Source organism: Diospyros lotus, chromosome 1 (genome assembly GCF_014633365.1).
Source record: "Diospyros lotus cultivar Yz01 chromosome 1, ASM1463336v1, whole genome shotgun sequence".
Taxonomy (NCBI): Eukaryota; Viridiplantae; Streptophyta; class Magnoliopsida; order Ericales; family Ebenaceae; genus Diospyros; species Diospyros lotus.
Window position 1 is genome coordinate 50,483,925 of NC_068338.1, and position 17,391 is coordinate 50,501,315.

The following is a 17,391-nucleotide window of genomic DNA, read 5'->3' on the forward strand; positions in this document are numbered from 1 at the left end:
CTGATAAACTTATCGATGGACTTATTAAATGGAGTTAAAAAAATTCAAATGCCCTCGTTCCTGCTGCAAGGCGAGAGCGGCAGTTATAGAGACGATCACATAAGGGAAATGGGAGCTAGCAATAGGGGTGAGGGCATTTGGGTTTTTTTGACCCCATTCGATGAACTCGTCAGTAAGTTTCTCGGGTAAAGTAGATTAATCCATCCTAGATGTGTTAACCTAACTGCATGTATTTTACTAAACAATTATAGCGAAAACTAAACTTAATTTGACTTATTTAACAAATATTTGTATATAATAAAAATAATATTAATTTAATATTATAATATATAAAATATGTTAGCTAAGATGGGTGAATAAAACTTTTTCATTCTTAAAACAAAACTTAAATAAAAAAGAAAAATAATAATGCAACACACACAATATAGAGTGATTTATTCTAAAAACTTAATCCACTATCTTGATTCTTTACCAAGAATTTTGACAAAACAATTTTATCTTTGTAATTTTTTGAGCAGACTAAACTATTAACCTTTACATAATGACTTTTCAAGTTTGGTTAAGCCATATCCAATGTCTTTTACAAGGTAAGACTTAACATTTACAAATTTCACAATAAATATAAAATAAATTTTTCAAGAGAAAATAAAAATATTACAAGTAATCGGGACATTCTCTTGATAAATATAGAGATACAGAAAAACAATGAATTTAAGTACTCTCTTTGAATGGATCAAGTAAAAATAGATGTGTAAGCTTCAGATTAGAGTAGGAGACTTGAGCTTAGTTAATTGAGTGTTGCATTCTTTAGGAGGCTTCTTCTTCTATTTAGTCTTTTGGTAAGCCTTCTATTTAGTCTTTAGGAGGCTTCTTCTTCTATCTGTTGACTTGTCTCTTATAATTGGAATGTTAGTTTTGTATCAAAATTGTCATTTTTTGTTTCTACAAAGCCTGAAATAATCTGTTATAAATTTATAAAATATGCACATATTGTTAGATGATTATTTAATGTATTGAAAAATAAAGACAAATTACATTTAATGAGTTGTAATGACTATATTTTTCAAAATCTGTCAAATGTTACTCGATTACAAATTAGGTATTACTCGACTAAGTTTGATATTTACTAAACTATATACATTTTGTAATTAATTACTTTTACTGTTTATTCGAGTACAAATATACCTTTACTCAATTAATTTTGAGTTTTACTTGACTGAACTTAAAATCAACCTATATTTACTCGATTACAGAGAAAATCTACTTAAATAGGATCTTCACTCGATTACAAAAACCATCTACTCGAGTATAGATTAGACATTACTTGATTATAAATTCTATTACTCGATTATTTTTAACCCAACAAAGATATGCATTATTTACTCGAGTACAAAAACTTATTTGGTTGACTATACTTCATCTTGCTCATTACACAAACTTTTTTACTTAATCACTAAAAGGTTGAAAAATCTACTTAAAACCTTTTTTTTGATTGATAAAATACTCGATTATTAAAGATTTGCTACTTGATTAATTTAATACATTACTCGACTAAAAACTTAATTTCTCAAAAACTTTACATATTGATCTTAATTGTTTTAGTCGTCATTCTTTAATCAAATTTATTAATTTTTTTATTAAATAAAAACATCAAAATTCTCAATATAATATAAATGAAATAAAATGTGTATATAATAATATTTTATTAATGATTGAAAGTTAAGATGAGAAATTAAAATAAAAAATTGAGTTTGAATCTCAAAACCAATTAAAAATTAAATTAACTTAGTAAACAAGTTTGCAGCAATGGTACATTAAAAATGACGTCACTCTCTTGTTTGAAGTAGATTTGGAGTATGTGATATATCGGATTATAATTGGACAATGTGCAAATTGTCCATTCAACGATATATCAATACTCTCATTGATTTGATTGACTCATTGACTCAAATCTCATTTGAAGAAGAATATATCTCTTAATTTACATTAAACGGGTTAGAGTGCTAAAAACTGAATCGAGTATTTTGATGTCTTAGATTTGTTAACTTGACTTTTGAGTATTTTTAATTAAACAATTATAACAAAAAGTCAACTTAATTTGACTTACTTATCAAATAATTTTATATAATAAAAATAATATAATTTATTATTATAATATAAATAAAATAAAATAAATTTATATATAATTGGATTGTCTCAGCCCAATCTAGCGCATCTCTCATGGTCCAATATCGGCCCATTCATCTCCCGACCCAATCTGGTCTAATCCTTCATAGCCTAATCTCAACACATCTCTCATGGCCCAATCTCTCTCTTGACCTGATCTTGGTCCAGCGTTAGCCTGAACTAACATTATTGCAGTCTTTATTGGATATCCGCGCATCTGCCCAAGATCTCATCTTCATTAATGACGGATCTCATCAACATTAATGAGGGTCCTGTTGACACAATGCTATCACTTAAGAACCTCCATCGTCATCGGATACTCAGTCCCATCATCTGCAAACGCACGACGCATACATGCAGGGTGACGTCTCATTCTCCTATATCAACTAGCTTTTTTCAGAATTAATATATGTTCTGTTATCTGACTTACCGATATACTATCATTTTTTTTACTCTCTCATTCACTTGAGCGTCAGAGTGCTTGCATATGCCAGCCACCCCTGAATGGACCTGTCGTCGAAGCTCGCTTTCTTCCATTGCGATCGCGTCTCCGACCACTCCCTTTGGTTAATAAGGAACAATAATAATATTTTGTTAATGATTAAAAGTTAAGATGAGAAATTAATAAAATTGAGTTTGAATATCAAAATCAATTAAAATTTAAATAATTAAATTAGCTAACTTTAGCAAGCAAGTTGGTAGCAATAGTAAATTAAAAATGACGTCACTCTCATGTTTGAAACTAATTTGGAGAACGTGATATCCGATCACAATTGAATAATATGTAAATTGTTCATTTAACGATATGCCACCACTCTCAAAACTCATTGGAAGAAAAATATATATCTCAATTTGTATTAAACATGTTAGAATACTAAAAACTCGAATGAGTATTTTGATGTCTTAAAATTTGAGTTTAAGTATTTTATTAAATAATTATAATTAAAATTCAGGACTTATTTATCAAATATTTGTATATAATAAAAAATAATATAAATGAAATAAAATGTATATATAATAATATTTTATTAATGATTGAAAGTTAAGATGAGAAATTAATAAAAAAAAATTGAGTTTGAATCACAAAATCAATTAAAATTTAAATAATTAAATTAGGTAACTTAACAAGCAAGTTGGCAGCGGCAACGGTACACTAAAAATCACGTCTGAAGCGGATTTGGAGAACGTGATATCTGATCTCTCAGACGTTCCATTTTCTATCTCTACATCTCTGCTCCGACTCTCTCTCTCTCTCTCTCTCTCTCTCTCTCTCTGGAGAACGTGATATCTGAAAAGCTGGCTGATCTCTCAAACGTTCCATTTTCATATCTCCGCTCCGAGTCTCTCTCTCTCTCTCTCGTTAATGGCGATGGAAAGATTGAAGGCCCCCCTGTTTGTCCGTCCGAGGGTACGCCGCTCTCCCTCGGACGTTTCGTTGTTCCCCTTCCCCAATCTTCCTTCCACCTCTTGACTTGTTTCTTCTGTCCCAAGGGCCAAGATTTGTGGCTTGTATGCAATGTTACCGGGTTTGAAGCGACAAGAAGACCACGTTAGGTTGCGCTGTTCTTTCCCCGCAGCGACGGTTGCACTCGGAGTTGTTGGGGCGCTGGTTTTGTGATTGAACTCCAGTAAGTTTGTTGCATATCATCTCTTTTGGTGCCTCAACGTTTTTCTATTCCTCTTCCTCATTCTCTCCTTTTGCTGTTCCTATTCTTCATCGCGATCTCCCTGCCCCTGCCCCTCCCTCTCCTTATCTTGCACCTCTTCCTCCTCTACCTATTTCTTTTTGCCTCCTTTAGAAACCAATTCAGGTTTTCGTTCTTATTTCAACGTTGTGGCACATTAATTTATAAAAATTTTGCAATACTCCAATCTTATTATTTGTATTTGAGAAACATGGGTCAATCCTTTTCTTTCTCTTACCATCCTTGACTGAGGAGCTGCTTTGTCGATTGAGGTAGTTTCCTTTTCTTAATAATGGTTTCCTTGGTTTTCATGGAATCTAATTTGTTACTTTTTTTTATTGCAAGCAACGGAAACCTATGTGCATTTCTGCATCTTGCCGGTGTTCTGGAGAGTTGCTTTAGGGATCGATCAAGGCGTTCTCTTTGTTCTTTTATTGGCAATTCCCATTAACATTCAATGGCGAGATATCTCTTGGCTTTTGTGGCATTAGAACTTCTACGCTACAAATCAGAACTTTGTGCCAAAAACCTCAGATGTTTGGAACATTTTTTTTTTTGTTTTTTTAATCTCAGGTTATCCTCAATGCTAGATGAATGCTTTAAATTTTGATTGTTGTCAAAATGTTGTCTTATTATTTCCTAATTTTTGCTCATGGTTGCCAACTTGATGCGTTCTCATGGTATTTAGCTTGCCTAGAAAGGCTGAATGCTTATGAGATAGAATTCCAGGCCTTGTTTAAATTTCTGTTGTTTGTGTTATACTTTTGTTTTTAATTTGTTTTCGGAGGTGTTGCGTTTGTCTTTTGTTAATATTTCATATATTTGTTGTCTTTTGTTCCCCTCAACCTCTTATTTTTAATTTTGTTTATTTAAAGGATGATCTTGAAGTTATTTGAAGTTTTTTGCTGATGGTTTTGTTAGTGGCATTTGAGAAGACTGAAAGGAGGAATAATTTGTTGGAATGATTCATATTGATTTTCCTAATCTCATTATCTCAATATACATGGACTTTATATAGTGATAGACCATGCATGACAATTAATTAGATACGTGTAGCAATTAATTAAAATGTATCTAAGCTCCTTGGAAATGTAAAGACACATTGGAGATCTAAGAAACTTTTTGATCATCTCAACACATTAACTCCAACATTCTCCCCCTTAATGTGTTGTCGGATTCCAAGTGCTTCTCAAAGTTGTAGAAACCTTTCTTTTGGTAGCGCTCTAGTTAATATATCAGCCACTTGATCTTCTGACTTGCAAAAGTCGAGTTGAACTTCGCCTTCTTCAATTGCTTCTCAAATAAAATTATGCTTGAGAGCGATATGTCTCATCTTGCTATGTCAAATCGGATGTTTTTCCATTGCGATGGCAGATTTGTTGTCACAAAATAACGGAGTTCCTTCTTCTTGCTTTTCACCAAAATCTTCAATAATTCTTAGTAGCCAAATTTGATGATGCAGCTGAAACATATTCAGCCTTTGCAGATGATTGAGCAACACTTTGCTGTTTCTTTGATAACCATTAACATTCTCCAGAACCAAAAATAAAACAATAGCCGGAAGTACTTTTTATGTCATCTAACTGATTTTTTTTGAATATTGTAGGCCAAAATCAATAGTTCCTTGAATATATCTTATAACTCTCTTTGCAGCGCTCAGATGAAAATGACTTGGTCTATGCATGAAATCTAGAAAGTAAACTAGCTGCAAACATAATATGTGACTTTGTTGCAGTAAGATAAAGTAGATTTCCAGCCAGACTTCTACAAAGCGTAGGATTTGCAGCTTTTCTGCCATCATCTTTCTTCAATTTCTCCCCCACAATGAGTGGTGTAGAGACTGAATTGCATCCATACATTCTGAATTTTTTCAACTCCTTTTCTGCATAATTTTTTTTTTGACAAACAGCCATATTGCCATTATCTTGATAAACCTCAATGCCGAGGAAATGTCGTCTCACTCCCATATCACTCATTTCATACTTTAATGTCATTTCTTCTTTGAAATCTTCAATCATCTTTTTGTTACTCCCTATGAATATAAGATCTTCCATGTAAAGGGCAACAATGAGAATATCATTTTTACCTTGATGTCTCACATACAAGGTCACTTCACTTTTGCTTCTCTTAAAACCTCTTTTTGTGAAATAACAGTCAATTTCACTATACCAAGCCCGGGTGCTTGCTTCAAGCCATATAGCACTTTTTTGAGCTTGTACAGTTTATCTTCTTTATCTTTGATGATGAAGCCTTGGGATTGGTCAACACAAACTTCTTCTTTCAACTTTCCATTTAGAAATGTAGACTTTACATCAAGTTGGTACAACAACCAACACTGGTGCAAATGTTTCTTCAAGATCAACACTGGCTTGTTGAGAATAACCTTTAGCTAGAAGTCTTGCTTTGTTCCTTTGCATGGAACTATTGGGGTTTTATTTGATTTTGTAAATCCACTTCACACCAACAATGTCTTTGTCTTTTGGCCTTTTGACAAGATCCAAAGTTTTGTTCTTCTCTATCACTTGGATCTCTTCTTTCATTGCTTTTCTCCATGCTTCCTCCTTAAATGCTTCTTCAAAACTTTCTGGTTCAATTGAACAATAATTGCATGTTGCATAAATATCATTCAATAACCTGAATTTCTTTGGAGCTGAACCTAGAGATGATGATTGTGAACTTGAACTTGGGAAGTTTGATCTTGGTGATGAAGGAGCTGAATCTTCACCTTCTTGGTTTGCTTCGTCATTATTTTCTTCCTCATGATTGAATCTCTTAAGAGGAATGTCAACAGGAACGCCTTTCTTCTCAACTTTGCTTGCTTCCCAATTCCATGAAGCATTTTCGTTGAATTGCACATCTTGACTAATGATAATGCCATTGGTGTTCAAATTGTACAGTCTATAGCCTTTAATCATTGAGCTATAACTGACAATGACACATCTTTCACTTGCTTCATCAAGTTGGCTTCTTTTGACCTTTGGAACTTGAGCACAACAATGCTCCCCGAATACTTTAAGATGGTTGACTGATGGCTTTCTCCCACTCCATGCCTCAAAAGGAGTTTTGTTCCTCATTGCTTCGGTTGGACAATAGTTTGTAAGATAGACAGTAGTATGAACCGCTTTAGCCCAAAACCTCTTCAATAGTCTTTTCTCATGTAACATAGACTTTGCACCTTTACAATGATTCTTCCTTTTGGATACACCATTTTGTTTAGGTGAGTTAGCCACTGTAAGTTGCCTTTCAACACCTTCATCTTCACAAAAATTTTGAAATTTTTGAGAAGTATATTCTTTGCCTCTGTCACTTCTCAAAACTTTTATAAAATAGTCGCTTTGTTTCTCTACAAGACTTTTGAATTTTTTAAAGATAGTGAATACTTTTGACTTTTGTCACATAAAGTAAATCCAAGTCATGCAAGTGTAATCATCGATGAATAGTATGAAATACCTTATTTGAGCATGGGATAGATTTTGCATCGGACCACAAACATCAGTGTGGATAAGCTCCAATTTAGTTTTCACTCTCTAAGAGGCACCTTTTGTGAATGATTGGCGATGATGCTTGCCAAGAACACATCTTTCACATACATCTTGTTTGTCTTCAATATAAGGTAGTCCATGCACCATCTTCTTGCTATAGAGCACTTTGAGACTTATGAAATTCACATGGCCAAGCCTTTGATGCCATTTGGTGTGAGACTAGATCTCTAATATCAGCTTTTAAGGCAACTCCATTAACATATTTGAGGCTAAATGGAAAACTTCTATTTTCCTTCATTTCCATCTTTGTCACCACCTATATTTGATCACTTTTATCATAGATTGTGTAGCAATTGTTTTGAAAAATAGTGAGTAACCATTCTCCACAAGTTGACCCATGTTGAGTACATTTTGCTCTAAATTTGTAACCAACTGAACATCATGCATAAATTTGGTCCCTTTCTTGGTTTGAAGGAAAATTGTACCTTTTCCTTTAGCTTCCACCATGTTGCCATTACCAAGCTTCACTCTAGTATTGATGCTACTGTTCATGTCAAGAAATATCTCATTTTCTTTAGACATGTGATTGCTACATCCACTATCAAGGATCCATGTATCTTCCTTTTGCTCCGTTGCATTTTGAGAGACATAAAACGAGATTTCCTTCAGCTCCATGCTCTTCTGTATGATTGGCTTGTTGAATTCCTCAAACTCTACAATCTTTGGCTAAATAGCCAAATTTGTTGCAATTGTTGCAGGGTGGATTGCCTTTGAACCAACAATCATCTACTGTATGATTAGATCTTTGGCAAATATCACACTGTTGTGATGAATTTTTGTTATGTTGCCTTCCTATTCCTTTTTTGCTTGACTTTCTTCCTCTACCTCTTGAGTTTCCGCCTCCTCTAGAGAGTTGTATGATCTCTTCTTTTGGCTAGAGTTACCAATATTGAGTTTGGATTGAGACGCACACTCAGTTGTTTTTGTCAAAGTGCCAAGACAACCTTTGCTCATATGATTTGAGAGAGGCCATGAGTTTTTGAACACTAAGAAGAGAGTGACCCTTTGTTTCTTCAATAACAATGACTATATGGTCGAATTTCTCAGGCAAAGTGATGATAATCTTCTCCATCATTCTTTTATCAGTAGTATCATCATTGTGAGACTTCATTTGATTAACCAAATAAAAATATCTGGTTGAAATACTCACTTAGAGTTTCACTCTCCTTTATTTTTGTATTCTCCAACTCCTTTCAAAGTGATTGGAGTTTGATGGCTCTGTATTTTGAATTTCCTTGGAACTTGTTTTAAAGGATGCCCCAAGCCGCCTTTGTTGTATTTGCTCTCATGATTCTTGGAATATTGCTTTGGTGACAGCTCTTTGGATTATGGAAAGGGCATTCACATCAAGTTGTTTGAATTGCTCCAATTTCTTATGTTCTTCCTCCATAGCATTTGCACCTTTGGTGGGTTCTTCAAATCCTTTCTCTACGATCTCCCACTAACCAAGAGATCAGAAAATTGTCTTCTATTTTGCAAACCAAAAATCATTGAACAACACAATGGGTGAATGATTTGTATTATTTCTTATTGATACTATTGAGTCAATTATATATAGGAAATAACCATGCAGTACAAGTGTAGTACAAGTGTACTAATGTAGTACAATAGCTAGAGTACAATATGTATACATTATTTTAACACTCCCCCCCAAGTTGGGGCATATAGGTCATATGCACCAAGCTTGTTACAATTGAAACCAATGCAAGAACCTACGTAGTAAAGATATTGGTAAGTTGGTTGGTTGAGTTGACAAAATTGGTAGCAATTCAACAACAACACAACAACAACAACATATCTAGTCTTTATCCCACTATGTGGAGTCGGGTACATGAATTCTAGACTTCTATGTGGGTTACGCCCCAATAAATAGTTTGTCTAGAATTCATATTTGGATTCGATTAGGTTTTACACTGGCTGTCGACTACCTAATGCAACCCTCCTCTTTTATCCGGGTTTGAGACCGGCAGTGGATAACATCCCCTAGAGGAGTAATGATGAAATGAAGTTTCAACACCATCTTCATATGGACAATGTAACACCCGGTCTTCCAGGGCATTAAAAAATATGCTAGAATTTTTTTTTTTTACATCAAACATAAATCAACAATAAATCCTCAACATAACCTTTATATATAACACTCCCAAACATAGCAAAGGAATGATACATTTTTAACATAAGTGGAAGCAAGATCAGAACCTGCATGAAACCTCAAAAACATAACAAGGGTTTATAAACATCGTTTACCCAACACATCCTTACAAGTATTTATTTAAAATCTAAATAATATAGTCAAATGAAATATATGGTCCTAGTCCCACATGGGACCCACAAAATTTCCATCGCGATCAGGCCTCGATCACCTTCTTGCCTTTCCGGCCGCTTGTCTCGCATAGAATGTGAAATATTCCAGGGACATAGTCCAATATTAGAAGATGAAATCTTCTAAGTAAGGGTTAGATAAGCATGAATGAATGAATGATGCATGGACATTTATAAACAGATACCCTAGTGTAACTTTCCTGCCCCACCAGCCTAGCACGGAATCCTAGGCAAAATCTCGAACCTTCGCAGGATAAGCCTAACATTGTTCCATCAATTGCCCTTGGGGAATTACGACTACACTCTTAGGGCGACATCCCAATCCCATGCGCGAGTTTCAATATGACAATAATATCGTACCATGTGAATATCACAATTTTCCATGCAATAGAGTATGAACAAATATGACGAAGATGATCATAACATACATAATATCATGCCTATAAAGGTATTCATGTCGTATACAGGTTATATGGACAAAACCACTCACCTTTCTCAAAAATTGGGATACCTCGAAAAGCATGTAACTTGCCTCGTTTTTCATGTCAGCTTTGAAATTCGCACCAATTGTTTCACCTCAAATCCCAAGACCCTAGGCAAGATATTTATTTAAATCATCAATAAAAACTATTTTTCCTCATTTTTCTTGCCATTCTCTATTTTTCTCTAATTAATTTCACTAACAATCCAAAATAAATATCTACATCACTTTTTTTTCAAATCTTTTTTCACAGAAATTTTCCAAGAATATTAAAAAAAAAATTCAAAAATTAATAAGGCCGCACGCGCCAGCGCATGATAGGGCGAGTGAGATTGGCGCGTGAGCTTCACTTGCCGGTCATCTTCCCCGGCGAGTCGGCGACGACACACCAAAAAATTGAGATTTTTGCATCTCGACAAAGCCCAGACCAAGTCGATCACAATGGTACCTGAGATGGTTCAAAAGGAGGTCGGGAAGCCGGTCAACTTGAAGTTTGAAGACTCGGCCAGGCGATCCGCCTAGGTTTCCGGCGAAGCCTCGGATCTCCTTTGTTTTTGCTTCGTTGCTCGCCAAATTCTCCAGAAATGCTCTCCAACATATGGGCAACAAAATTCCTCTATCCTTGTCTCTCAATTTGTTCGAAAATGACCTCGATTTTGAGATTCAATTCTCTGAAATTTTCGGCCAACACATGCTCTATTTATAGGCAAAGTTGAAGCTCGAAATGGTCTTGGCCGCCTCACCCATTGCCTTAAACGTCCTCACCTCCCTTAGATCGACCTAAAAGCATCCACATGCGCCTGAAAAAGCAAGTTGCAGGCGTTGCTAAATCGGCCAGCTTTCTTGGCCAAATTTCTCAAAAATTCGGCCACCCCGATGGCCATTGTCGGCTCATCATCACTCCTTGGCCCTCTCTGACCACCTCCCATGTGAACCCAGTGGCTTTCGGCAACCCCTCATGGCCTGGTCGTATTCCATGGCCAAGATCTTCAATTTTTTTGCACTTTTGCCCCACTATTTTTTTTTTCTTTTCTGATTTGGTCCTCTTTCACAAAAGCCCCCTAACTTTTGAATATTTTCATTAAGTCCCTCAAGTTCTAATCTTTCCATATCTCCCTTGAAACTTTCAAAAAAATGTCATTTTGACCCCCTTCGACAATTTTGGAAAATTACACTTAGGCCCGCTTCTTCGTTTTGGCTGTAAATCTACTCGTTTCTTCCTGATGTTACAGAAGGGTTGTTCTACTCGACGAATCGAAGCTTCCTGAGGCTTTCGTCATCATTTTGGGAGTCTCCTATGAGAATTCGATTTTTCAGCCCGATCCATAGCTGTACCGAAAACGATTTCTGATTCGATTTCTTTCGGTCTTTAAAAATCATGCCTTGATATGCTCGTTAAAGGCGTTCCTATTTCCTTAGGAATTTAAGCTTCAGGGTACTCCCTTCGGCTGATTTGGTAAATTTTTCGAGCTGTTCAGATACCTATTTTTCCTTTAAAATAATAACCCAAAGTTCTTGGGTATTACAGATAAAATCTGAACAAAATCTTCTCTCTCATAATGTAACAATTGATTTTAATATGTTTGGTCCTCATGAAAAACTAGATTAGGGGGGCGATATACAACGTTGCTTGATTATCACAAATTAACTTCATTTGCACCAGCTCTCCAAACTGTATTTCTTGAAGTAATTGCCTTAACCATATAAGTTCACATGTTGCCAGAGCCATAGCACAATATGTAGCTTCTGCACTTGACCTGAAAACAACATTTTGCTTCTTACTATTCTAGGATACCAAATTGCCACCAATAAGAATACAGTACCCTGAAGTAGAGTGTCTATCTGAAGGAGACCCTGCCTAGTTTGCATCAAAATAACCAATCTCTGAGTATGCCCCTTGGCTTTATACAACAATCCTTGGCTTGGTGCTCCTTTGATATATGTAAGGATGCGAATCACAGCATCCTAATGACTGTCACAAAGAGATTGTAGGAACTGGCTAACTACACTTACAACAAAAGAAATGTTTGGCTGAGTGGCGGTGATAAAGTTTAGCTTTCCAACAAATCTTCAATATCTTCCAAGATCTACTAAAGACTCCCCCTATCTTGGTAAGAGTTTAACATTTAGGTCCATGGGCGTATCAACCATAGTTATTAAAGGCTCGCCTAGGCGCGCGCCTAGGCGCAAGGCGCCTTAAGGCGCCAGTTTGGCGCCTCGCCTGGGCTGAGGCGAGGCGGTTTCTGCAAGGCGCGCGCCTTGCAAGGTGAGGCGCTGAGGCGCGCCTAGGCGCGCCTCATGAAAATCGAGCCTGCATCATTTCTTTCTCTCCTCTCCAGCATCCCCTCTTCTTAGTTTCAGCATGTATACATCACTACTTATTTACATTTCTTTAGTTTAAGTAAATGTCCACATTTTCTTTTATTTATATTTTACCTTCCATTTACTTTAATAAATAAATGTAAATAAGAAAGTACCCCCCATTTGGATTCAATAAAAATATCTAAAAAATCAAAATCCATAACAATAAGAAAATAGAATTTTGATTTTAGTACAAATTCAGGATTTAGCAATTTTACCACCCCCAAAATACATACCTACTATTTCTTGAAAAATTCATTAAAAATCATTTTAACAACAATGAATATTAACTATCAAAATACCGGGAGTTAGTTTTTCAAAATGAAAACATTTTCTTATATGTCTCCTTATAATGCCCTAATCTTTCAGACTTAGAAAAAATGCGCTAATTTTCCAGACCTAGAAAAATAGCATTTTTCAAAATGAAAGCATTTTCTTGATTGTGGACTTGTAGTGTTTATTGATTGTGGAGAATACTAAAGCTATTCCAAAATGTCCTCCATCAATAAAACAAGAGATTGGAGAGTACATGCAAAAGAAGAAAAATAACAGGGAATCAGGGATGAGCAAAATATGGCACCGTAAGATGATGATTTTCATTTTGGTGAAGGGTATGATGATGATGATGATTAAAACTTCTTTATTGATTGTGGACTTGTAGTGTTTATATGTTTGTTTAGAACTTTGCACGATGGTTGGTACTTGTTTGAGTTTGAGACTTTAAGTTTGAACTTTGATGATGTTTCTAGTTTAGAAATTGTATGATGAATGAATTAACTTTGATGTTGTTAGTTTAGAATTTGAAGATAATGAAACATTAATGATATGCATGTGTTATTATTGATAATTTGATAGTTTTTTATGATTTTACAAGATTTTTAGTTTTTTTTCTAAAAGGTGCACCTCGCTTCGCAAAGGCGCGCCTCGCCTCGTCGGCCTCGCGCCTCAGGCTCCAGGACCCTTTGCGCCTCGCTGCGCCTCGCGCCTTTCAGAACTATGGTATCAACAAGTCTGCAATCTAACATGCCAATTTCTTCAAGAATATCTAAAGCATATTTTCTCTGCGAGATGACAACAACATTATTAGATTGAGCTACCTCAATACCAAGAAAATACTTAAGTCTGCCCAAATCTTTAGTTTGGAAATGATTAAAGAGATGCTGCTTTAATTGTAGAATACTATCCTGATCACTTCTGGTGATAATGATATCGTCTACATACACATCAAGATGGTTTGCGTCACTGTGAATCATGCCGAACTCCCAAACAACGACACTAAATCGTCCAAACCAAGCTCATGGAGATTGTTTCAATCCATAAAAGGAGTGGCGGAGCTAACATACCAAACCAGACTCCCCTTGAGCAACAAAGTCTGGCGGTTGCTCCGATACCATGAAAAGCCCTATGGGCAAATGATTTGTATTGTTTCATATTAATACCGTTGAGTCAATTATATATAGGAAGTAATCGTGTAGTACAAGTGTACTAATGTAGTGCAATAGCTAGAGTACAATATATATGCACTATTCTAACAATCATAATCTTCATTGTCAAATTCTAGAACAAATTGATTTGAGGTACTTGTGCTTTCCATATTGTCTTCTTAGATTTTTCAAAGCCTAAGCTCTGATACCAACTGTTAGTGGTATTTGAGAAGATTGAAGAGAGGAACAATTTTCTGGAATGATTCATATTGATTTTCCCAATCTCATTATCTCAATAGTACATGGACTTTATGTAGTGGTAGACCATGCATGACAATTAATTAGATACATGTAGCAATTAATTAAAATGTATCTAAACTCCTTGGAAATGTAAACATTGGAGATCTAAGAAACTCTTTGATCATCTCAACACATTAACTCCAACAGGTTTTGCTTCTAATATTCAATATATTTGCTGTTTTATTGCTCCTTTTAGGCGCTTCAAGATGCTTCTTATTAAGCTTCACATTCTCTCATTCTCCTCATTGTTTTCTTATTCCCCCAATATCTTCATACTCTTGCCACTCTTCCTCCTTACCATCATCATACTTGGGCTCCTGCTTTTCCTCCAAGTGCGACTTGAGAACTTTGTTCGAAAAGGGTCAGATTCTTGAACCATTGTTATCCATGACAGAAGAGGAGCTTTCCTTTTCTTCATCTTGCTAGGTACTGTGGAGAGTTGTTTAATCGATCTAGGTAATCCACTTATATCCTTTTATTATTAATTTCCATTAACATTCAATGACATTAGGTATCATATTTGTTGGCTTTTGTAGAATGTGAACCTTTTCAAAATTCAAAAGTTTGTGCCAAAAATCTTAGAGGCTTGAAGCATTATCATCTCATGCCATTTACTTTAAACTGATGATGCATTTTTTTTTTTTTTTATTAAAATGTCATCTTACTATTTCCATAGTTATGCATATGGGTGCTGACTTTGATGTGTGTTCTTATGGTGAAGCATTTTGCTTGACTACGACAGACTTCCTCTATATTTGGAAATGTGATTCTTGATGACATGGAATTCCAGATTTTGTTTTTAAATTTCAAATTACGTGATGACATGGATTCCCAATAGTCATCATTCTAGATTGGCTTCTCCTTTAGAATGACATGGAATTGCAGGTTTTGGGTTTAATTTTTGTGTTTTTTTTTTCTTTGGTGACATGAGAGGTACTTTGTTGGTTGAGGTAATCCTTTTAAAAACTTGTAATTTCCTTTGTTTGTTAGGGATTTGAAATGTTATTTCTTTTTGTTTCAATATTTATGTACATTCATTTTCTTTGTCTTGCTAGGTGGAGAGTTGCATTGCCATTCACGCTGACTTATTATTTTATTGGTAATTCCCATAAATGTTCAATGGTTTTAAGTTTCTCTTGGGTGTTGTAACATTGGAAATTGTACAAGTTCAGAACTTTGTGGGAAAAGCCTCAGATGCTTAAAACTTTTTACTTTATCAGGCTTAAGGATTCTTTAATTTCTGATTGCTATTGAAATGTTGTCCTATTATTTGCTCAATATTATCCTCATGCGTGCTGACATGCAATGTTCTTATGGTGAAGAATTTTTATTGATTATTAGGGCCAACTTTCCTTACAATTTGAATTGTGATGCTTTATGCATGATATGGAACTCCAGGCTTTGTTTCTATTTGCTTCCTTATATAAGTTTTTTATTTTTTATTTCATCTATGTGGGTGTTATAACTTTTTTTTTTTCCCGACAGGAGAGGTGCTTTGTCGGTTGAGGTAATTTACTTCTTTTGAATTTGTAATTTTCCTTCGTTTTCTAAAGATCTAGATTGTTATTTCCTTTTGTTTCAATATCTATGTACCCTCCTTTTCTTCGGCTTGCCAGGTGGAGAGTTTGCATTAGCTATTAGGATGACTTATTCTTTTATTAGTAATTCCCCTTAACATTCAATGGATTTAGGTTTCTCTTGGCTGTTGTAACATTGGAAATTGTACACGTTTAGAGCTTTTCGAAAAACCTCATATGCTTACAGCTTTTTACTATCTTTTTTTTTTTTAACTAGCTTTTTACTATCTTAGGTTTAAGCATTTTTTGATTTTTTATTATTATTGAAATGTTGGCATATTATTTCCTCAATTATCCTTATGCATGCTGACATGATATGTTCTCATGGTGAAGTATTTTTGTTAATTACTGGGACCAACTTCCCTTACAACTTGAATTGTGATACTTTATGTGACATTGAATTCCAAGTTTTATTTCTATTTGCTTCCTTCACTATAAGATTGTTACTTTTTATTTTATTTTTTTTCCGTGTTATTTATGTTTTTTTTTTTTTTTGTGTGTGACAGAAGAAGTGCTTTGTTGGTTTAGGTAATTTCCTTTTCTGAACTTGTAATTTTAATTTGTTTTCTAGGTATCTGAACTGTAATTTCTTTTTTGTTTCAGTATGTATGTACCTTTGTTTTCTTTTATTGGTAATTCGCTTTAACATTTAATGGATTTAGGTTTCTCTTTGGTGTACGATGTAAATTGTATGACTTTCGAACTTTATAGGAAAAACCTCATATGCTTAAAACCTTTTATTCGTTTTTTGATTGTTGTTGAAATGTTTTCTTATTATTTCCTAAATTATCCTCACACATGCTAAGATGCCATGTTTTCATGATGAAGGATTTTTGTTGATTACTTGGGCCAACTTCCTTCACAATTTGAATTGTGAATATTTTTACATGACATGGAGTTCAAGATTTTGGGTTTTATTTCTGTTTTCTTTTTTTGGTGACAGGTAAGGTACTTTGTTTGTGGTAATTCTTTTCCAAACTTGTAATTTTTCTTTGTTTTTCTAAGGATCTTAATTGTCATTTCTTTTTGTTTCAATATCTATGAACCTTCCCCTTCTTCGTCTTCGTATTAGTAGTAGTAATTTTCATTAACATTCAATGGATTTATGTTTCTTGTAGGGGTTTACTTATTGAAAATTGTACAACTTTTGAGCCTTGTGCAAAAAAGATCAGATGCCTATAACTTTTTTCTATCAAAGGTTGAAGCATTCTTTAGTTATTGATTGTTATTGAAATGTTAGCTTTTTATCTCCTCAATTATCCTTATGCACGGTGACATGATATGTTCTTAAGGTGAAGTATTTTTGTTGATTACTAGGACTGACTTCCCTTACGATTTCAATTGTGATGCTTCATGCATGACATGGAATTTCAGATTTCGTTTCAATTTGCTTCCTTTACCATAAGATTGTTATTTTTATTATTTTTTGGGTGTTATTTCTGTTTTTTTATGAACTGCTTTATTGGTTGAGGTAATTTACATTTGTTTGCTAGGGATCTGACTTCTTGTTTCTTTTTGTTTTAATATTTATGT